Genomic DNA, 16,658 nt, shown 5'->3' with positions numbered 1-16,658 from the left:
TGGACAATGAGAGAAATGATATTGCACCGTATTAAATTACATTAAATATTAAGTATTGATAAATTAATATTCATGTGAAAGTAAGTATGACATTTGATATGCACTGTGAGTGCATATTGCAACTGCTGCCTAATCTGAAAATGCTTTGGTTGTTAAAATATTTTATTAGTTCTCGTTTTATTTAATCTGAGAACTCAATTCAATCTTAGGCATTATTCAGTCCCATTGTGAGTGTGTGTGTGTGTCACACACACACAAAAACGTAATATTCACATTTGTTTTCATAATGTTGAAGTTAAATCCATGCAACGTTAACATTAAGCTTTAGGCATGCCTCTGCACATTCAATGCGGCGTCTACGGTCTATGGTCGTGTTGGGGGCGTCTCGAGCCAGAGGCGATGGCAAAGTAACAGCAGGAGGAGAGCAGAGAAACAGCCAGAGAGGAGCGGGTCAGAGGAATGTAAAATAAAAGTAGAAGGACTAGACTTTGATCAGACAAGGATCTGTGTACACATCGGAGTGATTAGTGTTGTGAGACAGAGCACAGCAGAGTGCGCTCAGCTTTTAACAGAAAAGTGTATTGGATTGTGTTACTGAGTGATAATAAAGGACTGTATAAATTGCTGTTTGGCTGATTCTGATCTCTAGCTTCGCCCCAGGTGTGTCCGTCAAAACACAGATGCTGACAACTCTTCTTTAGTTTGACTGTTTAATTAAGCTCAAGCAACAGTACAGAACATGGGCATAGTTTGTGTGAGTGGTTCTGTCCAGAAAAAGAAAGAAACATATTATCTGACCCACATTACATACACAAAATATATTGAAATAATGCACCTTTAATAATTGTAATAAACGCACCTTTCTGCATATTATAAGCAGTGTAACTAATTAGCATGAACAGTGCGCTTGCTAACTTATTACAGAAAAATACATAGCTACACATCCTAGCTAATCAATTAACAACCACATGTTTTCATGGTAGCAAGCAGCTCCAAGCTAGGTGGCTATAATTAACAACTTATGAAAACAAATGATAGTGAACTAGCAACATAAATAATACGACTTACAGGTCTCATGGACGCACGCACACAATTATCAATTAAATCACGTAGTCTCTGGCTGGCAGCTTCTGACTGGCAGCGTCAGCTCTCTCTCTCTCTCCACTCTGCACTTTTCGTCTTCAGGCTCGCGTGTGCGCGCTCCCGATGCGCCGCGCGTAACTGTTATGCGTATCTGCCTCTGATCTGACGGCCCTTTTGTACAGCCGCCCCCAAACAGCGGTAGCTGTTTGCACCAACGAAAGGCTAATCATCCTGGGAGGGTGTGGGTTGATCTTTATCATCTGGTATGGCTGGGAGGATGACCAGGCGGGCGACAGGCCTGGTGTAGACCTTGTCCTTTATCTTCACGTCAGCAGATCTCACATGACCATCTGCACTGGTATGCACCTTGATTACCCGTCCAATAGGCCAGAGTGCCCTTGGTAGCTGGGGGTCTACCAGCATGACAACCTTGTCCTCAGCGAGGTTGACTCGGATGGCGTGCCACTTCTGGCGAGCTTGCATACCAGGGAGGTAGTACCTGATGAAACTTGACCAGAAATGGTCTGTCAGGATCTGAGAGTGTCTCCATCTGCGTCTGCTTAAGAGCTCGGTAGCTGGATACACTACCTGCGGAAGAGAACCATCTCGCCGCCCCATCAATAAGAGACTTGGGGTCACAGGGTCCGGATCAGCAACGCTGGACGATACGTATCCCAACGGCTTAGAGTTCAGAAGGCCCTCCACTTCTATTAGCACCGTCCTAAGCACCTCCTCAGCCTGTGCCTGAGCCCCAACGGTCGTGTAGAGTGCCTGTTTGACCGAGCGTATCTCCCTCTCCCACACTCCTCCAAAGTGAGGAGCCGCAGGTGGGTTGAAATGGAAGGCTATCTTCTGCTTGGCAAGACTCTGTTGTAGTTCCGGCGACAGTGCTCCAAATGCCTCCCGTAGCTCCTTCTCCCCGCCTCGGAAGTTCGTTCCTTGATCTGAGAATAGCTCTGCTGGGGTCCCCCGGCGAGCAACGAACCTTCTCAGAGCCATCAAAAAGGAGTCGGCGTCAATGTTGGTAAGGAGATCTAAGTGCACGGCCTGCGTGGTGAGGCACTTAAAGATGATCCCCCATCTCTTTTCGAGTCGACGGCCCACCTTCACCTGGAACGGCCCAAAGCAGTCCATACCCGTGGAGTGGAAGACTGGCTTGAAGAGGCGAAGGCGAGCGGTTGGTAGGTCAGCCATCTTGGGGACCACAGGTCTGGACTTCCACCGATGGCACTCGGCGCACGTGTGCTGTTGGCGACGGATAGCTTCACGCCCCCTGAGGATCCACAGAGTACGCCGAATTTCGGCGAACACCCGCTCCGGCCCAGGGTGACGCAAACGGCTGTCATAATCCTGTATCAGGAGTTTGACGGCAGGGTGGCTGGGGTCCAGAACGATAGGATGCAGGGTAGCGTAGTCGAGCTCTGCCGATCTCCGTAATCTCCCACCAACCCGGATGACTTTATCTGACTCGTCGAACTCTGGGGACAAGGTAAGTAAGCGGCTACTAGACAGAACAGGCTTACCAGCTCTCAAAAGGCGCATCTCATCTGGAAAGCTGTCCTGTTGGGCTCGTTGGAAGATGAGGGTCTCTGCTTCCTGGTAATCTGCAGATGTAGGACCGCTGTGCTGATCTGCCGCCCCGTGAAGCTCCTTCGCAGTCATCTCTACGAGCTCCCTCCATGTGCTGCACTTACTTGCGTCTTGGGTTCGGGGCTCCCCCACTGTAGATGTGACTCCGCAGAAGGTCGACTTCCTGAGTTCCGCTACCTCTTCCTGGGCAGGAAGGGGAGGGTTTCCTGGCCACTCTTCCCGGGCTCGGAGGAGGAATGGTGGCCCCTGACTCCACCTATTAGGCTCTGCCAGATCTCTCAGGGTCTTTCCTCTGGTGATATCATCTGCGGGATTCCTTGCTGAATCCACGTAGCGCCACGTCCGGAGATCTGTGAGCTCCTGGATTTCAGCCACCCTTGTTCCAACGAAAACTTTAAAGCGGCAGGAATCGGACTGCAACCACATCAGTACAGTTGTGGAATCAGTCCACAGAGTGATGCCACTGATCTTCAGGGTGAGCTCCTGCTGAATCACTGTGGCTATCTGCGCTCCTACCACCGCTGCGCACAGTTCCAGTCTTGGCATGGACAGGAGACGTTTGGGTGCCACTCTCGATCTGGCCATGAGGAACGCCAGGTAGGTGTTGCCCTGACTGTCCTCTGTCCGCAGGTATGCCACAGCCCCATATGCCTTCTCGGAGGCGTCACAGAATATGTGGACCTCCCGAGTGACGCTGGCACTGTCCACTGCTTCAGGGGTGTAGCACCTTGGCAGGCTGATGGATGGTAGGACATGTAGTTCCTCTACCCACTCGTTCCAGGCATCTAGGAGCTCTTGGGGGAGGAGGGGGTCATCCCATTCTCTGTTCTTGTCCCAGAGTCGCTGGACCAGAACCTTGGCTCTGGTTGTATAAGGCAAGATGTACCCGAGAGGGTCGTACTGGCTTGCCAGGACTTTATACACGTTCCGCATGGTCGGCACCTCGCACTCCACAGGCCGCTGCTTGTACCCTAGGCTGTCTGACTGGAAGTGCCAACTGAGCCCGAGCGTCGATTCAGGGACCTCTGCACTATCCTGGGTGAGCCAGAGCTCCAGGCTATCTGATCGGGCCTCCTTTGGCAGGTGACCAACGACGTCGGGGTTATTGCTGGCCCACTGACGCAGCTCGAAACCGCCGGAGGCTAGGAGGGTCCTCAGCCTGTCCACGAGCTCCCTGGCTTCCACTATTGTTGGTAGGCTCTGGAGGCAGTTGTCCACGTAAAAACATCGTTCCACTGAGGACCGGACACTGTCTCCAGGCTCACTGTGGTCCAAAACGTGCTTCTGAACAGCATAGATCGCGCAGCATGGACTACATGTCGTACCGAATGGTAGTACCTGCCACTCAAAGACATCTGGAGGGTCGTCTCTTCTCATGTCACGCCACAGAAACCGCAGTAGAGGCCTATCTTCTGGTAAGAGGCGAACCTGGTGGAACATCCCTTTAATGTCGCTGCTGATGGCCACGGGATGTTCCCTGAAACGAAGCAGTACCCCCAGGAGTGATGCGCCTAGCGTCGGTCCGGGCAGGAGAGACTCGTTGAGGTTCAGGCCTTTAAACTGGTACGAGCAGTTAAACACAATGCGGTTTTTTCCATTGTGGGTCACCATGTGGTGCGGGAGGTACCACGATTCCCCCTCTCCGCTGAGTGCATCAGGCTCCAGTTTGAGGACTGAGCCCGCATCGACCAGCTTCCGTATCTCAGCTTTGTAATCTGTGGTCCTCTCTGGATCCTTGGCCAACCTCCTCTCTGTGCTCCGAAGGCTTGGCATGACTGCCTCCTTGGCGGCATGGAAGTGTGGCATGTCCTTCTTACGGAGAAGTGGTGTGGCATAGCGCAGGACTCCGTTCACATCCACACGGGTGGTCTTCATTTCCAGTAGATTGACCGCCTCTTGGTCCTGTCTAGACCGGGTCACTACTTTCTCCTTCCTATATGGCAGTATATCGAGCTGCCACAGCTTCTCAACATTTCGGAAGAGCTCCGTGTTGGCAGGGACTGTGGACGTCAGGAGACACTGCTGCGGCCGTAGTTGTTGCTCCACAAGCCGTGCCGGGCCCTGCAGCGTCCAACCCAGTCTAGTCCGGATGGCGGCTGGTCCACCCGGCGGACCCAACTTCACTGGCTCGATGGGGGTGATGAGATGTGGGTGATCCGCACCAATGAGGATTAGTGGTCTGGCGTTCTCAAACTGCTGGAGGGAGAGACCTGCTAGGTGTCTGTACCTTTTCTGCAGACTAGCTACCGGATAGGAGTGGTCAGACAAACCCAAGCGAGCAGCTGTAAAGGCTCTGTTAATGCAGAATCTCTTCTTGGGCTGTGAGGCGGGAGATACACTGAATGATACAGCCGCCCCCCGGAGGATCTGGACGTCCTGACGGATGGTTCGAAGAGCGAGGTCTTCTGGCGTCCCCTCCAGACCCAGCTTCTCTGCAGCAGCGGAAAGGAGCATCGTGCGCTCGGACCCATCATCCAGTATGGCGTAAGTGTCCATGGTGCGCTTACCGTTACGCAGGATCACCTTAATCACTTTCAGCAGCACACGGTTGCAGTCCGTTGGTCGATCCAGGTAGAGTACCTCGGTGGAGGTGTTCACAAGGCAACTTGTCTCTGACTCCTCCTTAGGCGCTCTGCTGTTAACTTCATGGAGTACTTGCAAGTGCTTGCCTTGGCAGAGGCCACAGAGCTTCTTAAGGGTACACTGTGCGGCTTGATGGGACCTTCCGCAGCGCCAGCATTTGTTGTTGGACCGTATCCACTCAGTGATCTGGGCTTTGGTGAGCTTCTGGATGGCTGAGCACTGATTGAGGTAATGGGCTTCATTGTCACAATAAGGACAATATGCCTTTGCTTTAGGCCTCCTCTTATCTGAAGGGGCGGAGGGGGTGATTCCCCTTCCCACTGCATCCTTAGCCCCATGGAAGACAGACGTCATACGATTTACATAACGACCCTCTGACCTCCGTCCCTGGTTTCCTTTCTGCCCTTTGTTAGGTGAATTGCCATCAAAGTCTTGACACCATGTCTCGTACTGGAGCCAATCTGCAAAGTCCTGGAGTGTGTATGTGGTTCCTGGACTGCGAAACATACAGCGTCGAAAGTCTGATCTCATTTCCAGCGGCAGCTTACTGAGCAGGCGCGCCACATGCGATCCACATCGCAGTTCAATCTCACCTGCAGGACCCAGAGTCTTCAGCATTCCCACCAGAGACTGAACCTGTAAGGCGAACCTCTCGAAGGCGGCGGTGTCACCACGACAGACATCAGGTGAGGTCATAACACTGTCTATCCTCTTTAATGCGACCTGGTACGGCTGCCCAAACTTCTCATTCAGAGCAGCCATGGTGTCTGAATACGGAGTGGGAGAATGGAGGTATGAATCTGCCACTAGGCACGCCTCTTCCAGCTTTAGGTGGTCTGTTAAGATCTGATATTTAAAGAGCTCTGTTGCATCAGCTGGTAACAGGTTCTCTAGCGCAATCTTCAATCGAGCGAACTGACTTGGGTCTCGCTGGCTGAAGTCTGGTACAGTGGGCCTGGGTCCCCTGTAAGATGACTCTGCTCGAGGGGGGTCCCTGTAGGACTGTCCGTAGGAAGGCTCTGCCGGCCTTAGCTGAGGTGCAGGTGTGCCTGGCCTAGGGAGCGCTGGTTGAGGAGGGGCCCATTGTGCTGCTGGTGTATCAGCCTGCAGGCCTGGCTGGCGCTGGATTGGGGTGGAGCTGGACTGTGGAGGATGCCGCTGAGGGCCTCCATAACCCAGCTGCTTAGGGAGCAGATTCACCTGATATGGATGTCCCCTGTCTGGAGGAAGAGCACTCACCGCTGCCGGTCTGTTGTGGGTCGCAGTGGCAGAGGGGGTATTGAATCTGATTTCCTGGAGCTCATGCATCACCTGGTCCAGGATGTGTGCCACCTTATTCCTCTGTGGCTGCTCCTCAGGCTCCGGCCATGGTGGTGGGGGTTCTGGCCATTCATCTTCTTCATATTGTTCTCCTGCTGAGGGCGGAGCTTGGACAGGTGGGGGTATGTAGTCAGGCCACTCACCTGAACCTGGCTGTAGATCGAGGGGCCTTATGGGGGCATGGCTTACTGTTGCTGCCTGTGCTTCTTGGAGGCTGCGAACTGAGTCAACAAGCGACCTCATGTCCTTTCTGAGTGAGTGAAGCTGCCCGAAATCCCTATGAATGGCCAACTGAGCTTCACGAAGCCGTGTGTTCTCCTCCCTTATCGTCTCCAGCTCCTGGTAAAAGCCGAAGGAGCTATACTGCTCTTCTTGATCTCTCTTACCTCGGATGTGATAAGGTGAGTGGTTAGGAGGAGTGAGAGAGGTCATCTTGGCTGCTCCCTCCAGGTGATGATACTCATCCTCTTCATGCCCATGTTCATACGGTACTGTGCTTGAGTAATGTGTATTTCGTGGTTTACCCCTTGGATAGTCCAGTTCGTAATCATCTAGATGACGTGGTGGATGTCTATCCCTCTTAGGGCGGGCTCCACTGCTGTACTGTTGCATCCTTATCCTGGAGTAAAGGTCAGAAATCCGGCTCGAAGGACCTCAATGTTACTGAGTGATAATAAAGGACTGTATAAATTGCTGTTTGGCTGATTCTGATCTCTAGCTTCGCCCCAGGTGTGTCCGTCAAAACACAGATGCTGACAACTCTTCTTTAGTTTGACTGTTTAATTAAGCTCAAGCAACAGTACAGAACATGGGCATAGTTTGTGTGAGTGGTTCTGTCCAGAAAAAGAAAGAAACATATTATCTGACCCACATTACATACACAAAATATATTGAAATAATGCACCTTTAATAATTGTAATAAACGCACCTTTCTGCATATTATAAGCAGTGTAACTAATTAGCATGAACAGTGCGCTTGCTAACTTATTACAGAAAAATACATAGCTACACATCCTAGCTAATCAATTAACAACCACATGTTTTCATGGTAGCAAGCAGCTCCAAGCTAGGTGGCTATAATTAACAACTTATGAAAACAAATGATAGTGAACTAGCAACATAAATAATACGACTTACAGGTCTCATGGACGCACGCACACAATTATCAATTAAATCACGTAGTCTCTGGCTGGCAGCTTCTGACTGGCAGCGTCAGCTCTCTCTCTCTCTCCACTCTGCACTTTTCGTCTTCAGGCTCGCGTGTGCGCGCTCCCGATGCGCCGCGCGTAACTGTTATGCGTATCTGCCTCTGATCTGACGGCCCTTTTGGTACAGATTGTGATCCTAACTATATCATTAAGGCTGAGGTAGTTTGTCGTGTTGTGAACGAGTTTAACAGATCTGTCAACAGGTTTTAGTCGCATATTAATAAGAGCTCTAGTCTAAAGGATTTAAAGCTGGACAAGATAACTTTGAGTTTGGGACTTTCTTCACTCATCAGGGAATGAAACAAACAGTATAGACGAAGCACAAAAGAGACAACCAGCACACATACACACATGAACACACACACGCTCAAAACACTCAAAACACTCATACCAATGTTTCACTTTCTTTCATTTGGGACACCACATGGAATGACGTTGCACCCTGATTATGTATGCTACATCCCATATTTGGTATTGCCCCACACGCGCACACACACTTGACAGACACATTTCAGGAAACTGTGAGAAGATTCACTGTAACAGGAAGTGCAGTTACCAGCTGTAATATGCAAAATACTCTGTCAACCTTTCAGCCAATGACAAACGATGTCTGGATGTCTGAGAAGGCGTGTTTGTTGTTTTCTGACCTGCATGATGAAGTTCAGCCTGAGCTGTTGAAGACTGTTTCCAGACAACACGGCCGTCCGCTGCAGCTTATTGTGCTAATAATGAAAACATTTCTTGCTGTATAAATGAGTCAAATTTTCATCTTCTATGTTTCAACATTACAATGTTTCTAGTGGCACTACACAGTTCCAGCACAACTCGACTCGGTTTTTTTTTGTGTTTCCACTAGGGATAGTATCTGGTACCTGCTACTTTTTTTAGTACCTGCTCTGCTGAGGTTCCAAGCGAGCCGAGCCGATACAAAATGTGACGTCAACAGACTGCCGACTGCTGATTGGTCAGAAGAGTTGTCGCTAGAAGAGTCATGAGCCGTCCCACACAAGAATCAAACCCGGCATTTTTAAATACCAGCAACAGCGGTATTATTATGTTAAAATGCCAGATGAATATAAATCTTAGTCGACCTCATAGTCTGCAAAAACACATTAGGGCCCGGCAGGACCCTTGGCTCACTCAGACACACACATTATATACACAACTGGTGTACATGTGTTTCTTTTAATCCCTGATATGAAAGACAAAATTCAGCATGTGCCTCAGCAAAGACAAGATGTGGTATCTCTATCTTGAGCCTGTGTGAGGTCCACGCTGCTGAGCTGATTATAGACGAAGCACAAAAGAGAGATGCAGAGATGGAGAGACAATGTTAATGCAGTTCTCACATGTTTCTGTTTAGGCTGAACAGGAAGGTTACAGCATGATGCCAGAATGGTGAATGATGCACCCGTTTTCCGATAACATTAAAGGCGAAGAAACTTCAACACATGTCACTCAGACAAAAAGGATATTAATTTTATTCGATTGCACCATCTCTCCATAAAGACAGCCAGCACACACATGAACACACACACGCTCAAAACACTCAGACACAAATGTGATTGGTGGATTATTGCCAAAAACTTTACATAAGTCTCAAAAAGGTGCAACACGTTGAGTAGAGAGGAATTGTGATTGTTCATTGCAAGCATGCAAGCTATCTCAGTTTGCGTTAACACACAAAAACATTTGTGGGCTAACCCATGTAACCCAAACCATGAAACTCACATTTCAGGAAACTGTGAGAAGATTCACTGTTCGAAACAGGAACTAGTGTGGTTACCAGTGCCGCTGTAATACTCAAAATACTCTGTCACCATTTCAGCCTATGACAAACAATGTCTGGATGTCTGAGAAGGCGTGTTTGTTCTGTTTCCAGACAACACGGCCGTCCGCTGCAGCTTATTGTGCTAATGACTTGGAAGGTTTTCTAAAATCTTATTTATGCAACTCATGTACATGTACATGTTTATAATGTGTATATATTGTAAATAAATCTGTACTTTTATGAGATAAATTATGACTTTTCTGTGTCTTTTCAACCGATGATAACAGCACAACTGTCCATCCTGATTATTGACAGTAATCAATGATCCTGATAGGTAATCCAACCCAGTGAACAATGAGTATGATTCACTTTCTTTCATTTGGGACACCACATGGAATGATGTTGCACCCTGATTATGCATGCTACATTCACATATTTGGTATTGCCGGATTCGGCACAACCTCACCTTTCTAACAAGGCATCATATGTGTTTCTATGACAATCCATGGCAAAGCAGTTACAAACTAAATGTAAACATTCAGCACAAATATGATTTTTTTCATATCCACCTATTTTAGGAGTGTGTTCCAAGGCCTCTATCTCCCACACACTTCATGATATTCACACCTTACTTTTTTAGTAGGTACAGCAACAGCCTGACTACATACATGTCAATTCTTAAAGCTCTCAGAGCTTGTGTCATTAATCTACATCAGTTTATGTGTGTTAGCCTTAGCCCCCATACAGACAAGTTGTGTTTTAGCCCTTTTTTAGTTTTGAGGTATATAACAATCAATTTAACCATCTTCGCAGGACAATATTTTTGTCCAAGAACCCATTTCATATATGGGAGACCTTAGTGATGAGGAAAAACAATGTTGCATTTAGTTCTACCTCCGGTTGGGGTATGTCAAGATTTTGGGGGCATTGTCACTAGCCTAATTTGGAGTGATGATTCAGCGAGTAAGAAGTCATTCTGTAGACTTTTGAAACAATGGCAACGCCCTGAAACTGTGATAAGACCCCCCTCTGAAGCAGAATATCTTTGTTCTCTTACTGAAATAGTACTGAGTTATTCCATGAAAAACACCTGAACTAAGATTTTGGTACAGTTGAAAACATTTGATAGAAAAATAGAAAAGTAATCAATTGAAATAGTTACATTACTTATTACATTTTAAATAAGGTAACTAGTAATCTGTAATCTATTACATTTCTAAAGTAAGCTTCCCAACTCTGGTTATAAGCTCTTTCCCCAAACTTCCTTTTGATACTCAAGAACCATGTTATGTGGATTTTTGAGGTGAGATTTATCCACATTGGTGCAATGAAATGTAACCAAACGTGTACCTGTGATAGAGTAAGACATCAGGAAGAAGATGCAAAGACAATGATGAACTAACCTATGAAGGAATTAGTTCGGTGAAAGGTCAAAGTCAGAATAACATATAGATCTTTTGAGTTGGTTTTGACCATAAAGTCAAAATTCGAGTACAATATTTCCAGATTTCATGCAAGATAAGAGATTATATTTGGAGCTACCGACCACAACGGGGGGGGGGGGGGGGGCGACAGGGATACTGGAACAGAAACCTTTGTTTTGTTCCCTCAGGTAAGAGTACAGATAGGAGAGAAGAAAATATAGAGAAGTAAGGCTCACTCTGTTTTTGTTTTTATATAGCTGAACACATCAAAGGAATTGGACTAAAACATTTAGATTTAACATTTAGATTTAGATTTACATTTAACATTTAGATTTAGATTTAACATTTAGATTTAGATTTAACATTTAGATTTAGATTTAGCATTTACATGTAACATTTAACATTTGCATTTAAATATTTAAAATATCTCTAAGTTGACAAATATTGTTGTAAATGTGCAAAAAAGTGACTCAAAAATTCTCACCAGTTTTTTAAACATTGTTTGAAGCTAAATGTGACAAAATGTTGCTGTTATTTTCAGTGTTAGCCGCTTTACAAACGGCACCCCATATGAATAGGGATGGAGTAATAAATGTCAACATCTAAAACTGTTTAAATTAGTTGCACTTTGGTATTCGAGATCACACATGCCGCATTCTCCTCTCTCCCTCACCCACTTTTACCTGTTGGCCACTATACCATCTACTTTCATATAGAGGCAAAAGTGCCCAAAAATATCTTTTTTTTCAAATTATCACTGAACACATGGTTTTATACTATATTATATACATTTTCAGTACATATTTACAGTATATTGCATCAATAATGTCTATTTCAAAAACAACTTCCACCAGTGCCTCACTACAACAACCAGACAGTCAACCAACAACAGAAAATATATTTTAAAGAAGGTTTTACCTTGTGTTTCCAATGACTGTAGCACACAAACAACAGCTAGAAGCACGATGTGAGCCATTGCTGGTTGTGACACAGTGAGGAAATGGTAAACGTGTCAACACGAAGTCGTCTTCTCTTGAGACTGAAGATTAAAAGTAACTCAAAGCACAGATGTCTTCCACCTCTATAGTGAAAAGAGAAACCAAAAATGAAACTTTCAAACTGAAGATGGGGATTTTTCAGATAGACTTTACTGATTTCTTTACTGTAATACAAAAAATTTAGCCTACTGAAATTTCAAGTCACATTTTTCTAAAGTGTGTGATTAAACATGTAAAATCTGTTTTCTGCTCTCCAACATTAGCATATTGAAGAAACTGGAGGTGGTCGGAGGCGCCAATTGCAGCACAACACACCAGAGAAGCAGTTTGTAATGAGCTTTATTAATAATCTCAGCAAGGTAACTGAACACGTACTTGACAGATTTCGTTGGAGAGCAGCAGGCAGCGGAGTAGACAGATGGAGGATTGTGGAGCCAGCAGGTAAGGTAAAGCCAGTAGCACTCACAGAGATGAGATAAGAGATTATATTTGACTCCCTACACGGCGAAGAGTATTTTATTGTGAAATTTCAACAAACAGGTACAGTGAGAATAATTGGGTTTAATACCATTAAGGGGACATCAGAGTAAACAATCACTTGGATTCATCTGATAAACAATCAGTAAAATAAAACTTACACCTGATTAAACACGTGGAAAATGTTCAATCTTCATAAAGAACACATAGCAAAAACACATAGGCTGTATATCTTAGTACCTTCACTTTTCTCTAGGACCAGGGACTGCATCGAATAGGGACACAGCTATAGGCCTAGTCAGGGGGGCAAGGAATAAGGCGACAGGGATAACAGAACAGAAACCTTTGTTTTGTTCCCCCAGGTAAGAGTGCAGATAGGAGAGAAGAGAACAGAGAGAAGTGGTGCTCACTCTGTTTTTGTTTTTATACAGCAACACATCAAGGAATGAATAATCAGAAAGAAACCTTATAATATGGAACTTTCACAGAAAATGTGATTTGATTTTAATATTTATGACGTCGGTTTTTTTGCCTTGATAAACCCACAAGTAACAGCACTCACCTCTTTGGGGAAATGGCACTGAATGAATGAAGCGGAGTTCATGGGGCGGGGTTACGTGTTTTGGGGGCGTGTCGTCTCCATACAGTCTATAGGATAGTCGTCTCCAGCCAGAGGAGTTGGCAGTAACAGCAGGAGGAAAGCAGAGAAACAGCCAGAGAGGAGCGGGTTAGAGGAATATAAAATAAAAGTAGAAGGACTAGACTTTGATCAGACAAGGATCTGCGTACACATCGGAGTGATTAGGGATGTATCACAGATCACAGCAGAGTGAGCTCAGATGCGTCAGTTTGCAGACAGTGAGGAGATATTAGATTATTGTAACAGAAACGTGTATTGGATTGTGATCCTAACTACACCATTAAGGCTGAAGTAGTTTGTCATGTTGTGAACGAGTTTAACAGATCTGTCAACAGGTTTTAGTCGCATATTAATAAGAGCTCTAAAGGATTTAAAGCTGGACAAGATCACTTTGAGTTTGGGACTTTCTTCACTCATCAGGGAATGAAACAAACAGCAAAGGTAAGACTTTATATGGACGATTTATATTCACATCCTTACGTTTACTTAAGTTAAAGTACCAGTTGTACATCAATGTAAAAATCATATTTTAATGTGCATCTTTACTTTCCTACACTATCATCATATAGCATGGGATTTGGTCAGACATTAAATTATAAAATCACATTTGTGATTCACCAGTTTAAAATAAAATCCTATTTTCGAGAATAACGGCTTAATTATTGTTATATGTTGAGGTTTAGTACAAATCTGAAGTTGATGCATCGTTTATAAAGAAAGAAATGAAACAGATTATTGCTGTGTTAGGAGACACATTCATCGAAGCTGTTCAGTATTTTACCGGGAAAGCTGCAAGGTCCTAAAATAGGTTGAGACTTAACCACATTCAAACTGTCAATCTGAAACCACATCAACAATCTGTTTCATGAAAGACAGCAACCGCACAGTTATGTAAGGAAGGTCCAAAATAACTTCAGTCAGGGTGCAGCATGTTTTCTTCTATCATGTCGAACTGTAAACTATTATAAAGAGTGTAGAGTTAGTGAAGAACAATAGCATTAATCATTGTGTATGAGATAACATCTGTGGTGACTTGTAACATTTATTTTAACTTATGTCTGTAAACACATTGTCTCAAGGCATGCTGGGAACTCAGCCCAACTATCTCCAACACACTACAATATGTATTCAGAAAGTTTTAAGATAATTAAATCAGTTTTTGGGGTTTTCCATTATCATTCCTTTCATTCCATTGTGTTTTTATTATTTAATCCTTGTATGATTACATTTTTAAAATATATATATAATGTATTTCTGTCAGTTAAATGTAATCCTACAAGGAGGAAATAAAAGAACACAATGGTGTTTTTGGTGATAGTTGGGCTGAGTTCCCAACCTGATGCGTGAAGAAAGAAAGTTTTGTGTTGTGATTGTTTTACACTTTTATTACAGAGAAAATATTAACAGCATCAGGATGTTAGACTATAATGCAAAACACAACAAACTAATACATAAAACTGCTTGATGGGGACAGTAAATGTATCAAATAAAATCATCATACTAAGCACATTTTCTTCTATTGCTAACGACACATTTTCCGGTGAAACCGACACAAATATATTTTAAAAAGGAGGAGGAGAAAATAAAGACACAATGGTAAGAAAGGAATGATAATGTAAAACATGAAAAAACGGATTTAATTATCTCAAAACTTTCTTTCTTCACTCATCAGGGAATGAAACAAACAGCAAAGGCAAGATTAAATATTAGCGATTAGAGTTTTATGGCCATTTGCACATGCAGGTACATCACAGTACGGGAACACTGTAATACTTGTGTGTTTCCTCGAGTCAAGCAGACCTAGCTTCATTAAAAACAAACCCAGAGGTTAATAAAATAGACACTTAGTCACATTATAAATACAAATAAATAATAAAACACAACAAATGAATAAAAGACACATTATGAGTACAAAACACTTATTGCACATTGTCCGTTTTGTGATAGTGTGAAATGAGTTATGGCTTGAGGTAGTTTCTTCCCTCCCTGGTGTCCTGTGCCACTAGTCTGATAGAGGCTGGGCCCTGATGTTCACTGGCCTGCAGTCTCTCTGATTGTAGTCCACATTGTTTCTGATATGAGAATCGAGGTTTGATGTTGTAGATTTTCCTTCTCACATCTGTGATGACTGAACTTTTTTTTTTGAAAGATTTTGTTGGCATAGACGCCTTTATTAAGCAGTAGACATACAGGAAACATGGGAGAGAGAGGGGGGGTGACATGCAGCAAAAAACGTCCTATCGGGATTCGAAACAGGGTCAGCTGCGTATATGGCATGTACTCTAACCACTTATGACCTCATGTGTTCATGACTCCTCTCCTCTGTCTCCTCTCACAGGGAGAAGATGATCTGCAGGATCCTTCAGCTCATCAGTCTGATGTCCTGTGTCTCTGGTTAGTTTACTTCCTCACTTCCTCATCCAACAAGAGAAAAGTCAAAAGATTTGATGACTTTAGTTTTAAAATATATCACATTTGGAAGATGATCTGTACACAAATTATTGCTTAGATTGTATTTATTATTGGTATCAAGCATGACCTTTTTTACTTTAACTTATTTTTAAAGGCTTTCCCTCTCTGAGAACAACAACAGGAACATTTGAAGTGAAAGTGACACAGAGCTCCTATCAGGCAGAGGAGAACCACAACATCACACTGGAGTGGACGTTTACAACCAAACCTGACAGATCCTCAACCTCACTGATCATCTACTGTTACATGTTCACTGATCAGAAGGACTCAGTCCTGTATCGTTTAGATGAAGGTGTTGAGGTCCCAGCGTCTCAGGATGAAGAGTTTGCAGGACGAGTTCAGTGTGACAAAGACGCTCTCAGAGAAGGACGAATCAGACTTCATGTGTCCAGACTCAGGACTGAAGACTCGGGATGGTACGAGTGTCAGGTGGTCACGGATTATAGTTTGAGCTCTGACAGATGCTGCCTCAATGTCACTGGTAAGATGATTCAGTGAAAGTCAGAAAGTCTTTTTAATGCATGTTATCAGTGATGTACAGACTGGGTGTGGTTGCACTCAGCAGCCCTTGTATTGTTAACAATATGCTGTATGTGAACCCAAACATCACCAAGTTCAAACCCAAACAGTCCAGACTTGAATTTTGGACAGTTTGGAGAGTTGAATGTTGGTATAACAGAACATGTGGAATAAAACTACAATTATTATCATTTCTCTGTCCTTTACAGCAGCTGTTGATCAGCCAGAACCTCAGAAACCTACTGTGAGACCACAACCAGAGACTCAGAGAAGGATCGGCCTCTACGTTGGACTGACAGCTGGACTCGCTGTCTGTGCTGGACTCTACTTTGCCTTCAGACGTCGTTTTACTAAATGTTGTGATAAGCCAGGACTTGGTCTTGGATCACATTCCTCTTCAAGTAAATCAATTAAATGGGAACGGGCCACAGTGCATATAGAGGTATGAAAGTTATGTTTCTCTGCACATCCAAGCTGACCTCTGACCTTTTGGGAGAACCCAGCAGGATGAGAGAGAGAGAGGAGAGCAACATCTGATTACACCCATCAGGACTAACAGGACTCTGAAGTGTC

Source organism: Scomber japonicus, chromosome 12 (genome assembly GCF_027409825.1).
Source record: "Scomber japonicus isolate fScoJap1 chromosome 12, fScoJap1.pri, whole genome shotgun sequence".
NCBI classification, from domain to species: domain Eukaryota; kingdom Metazoa; phylum Chordata; class Actinopteri; order Scombriformes; family Scombridae; genus Scomber; species Scomber japonicus.
This window is presented reverse-complemented; position numbering follows the sequence as displayed.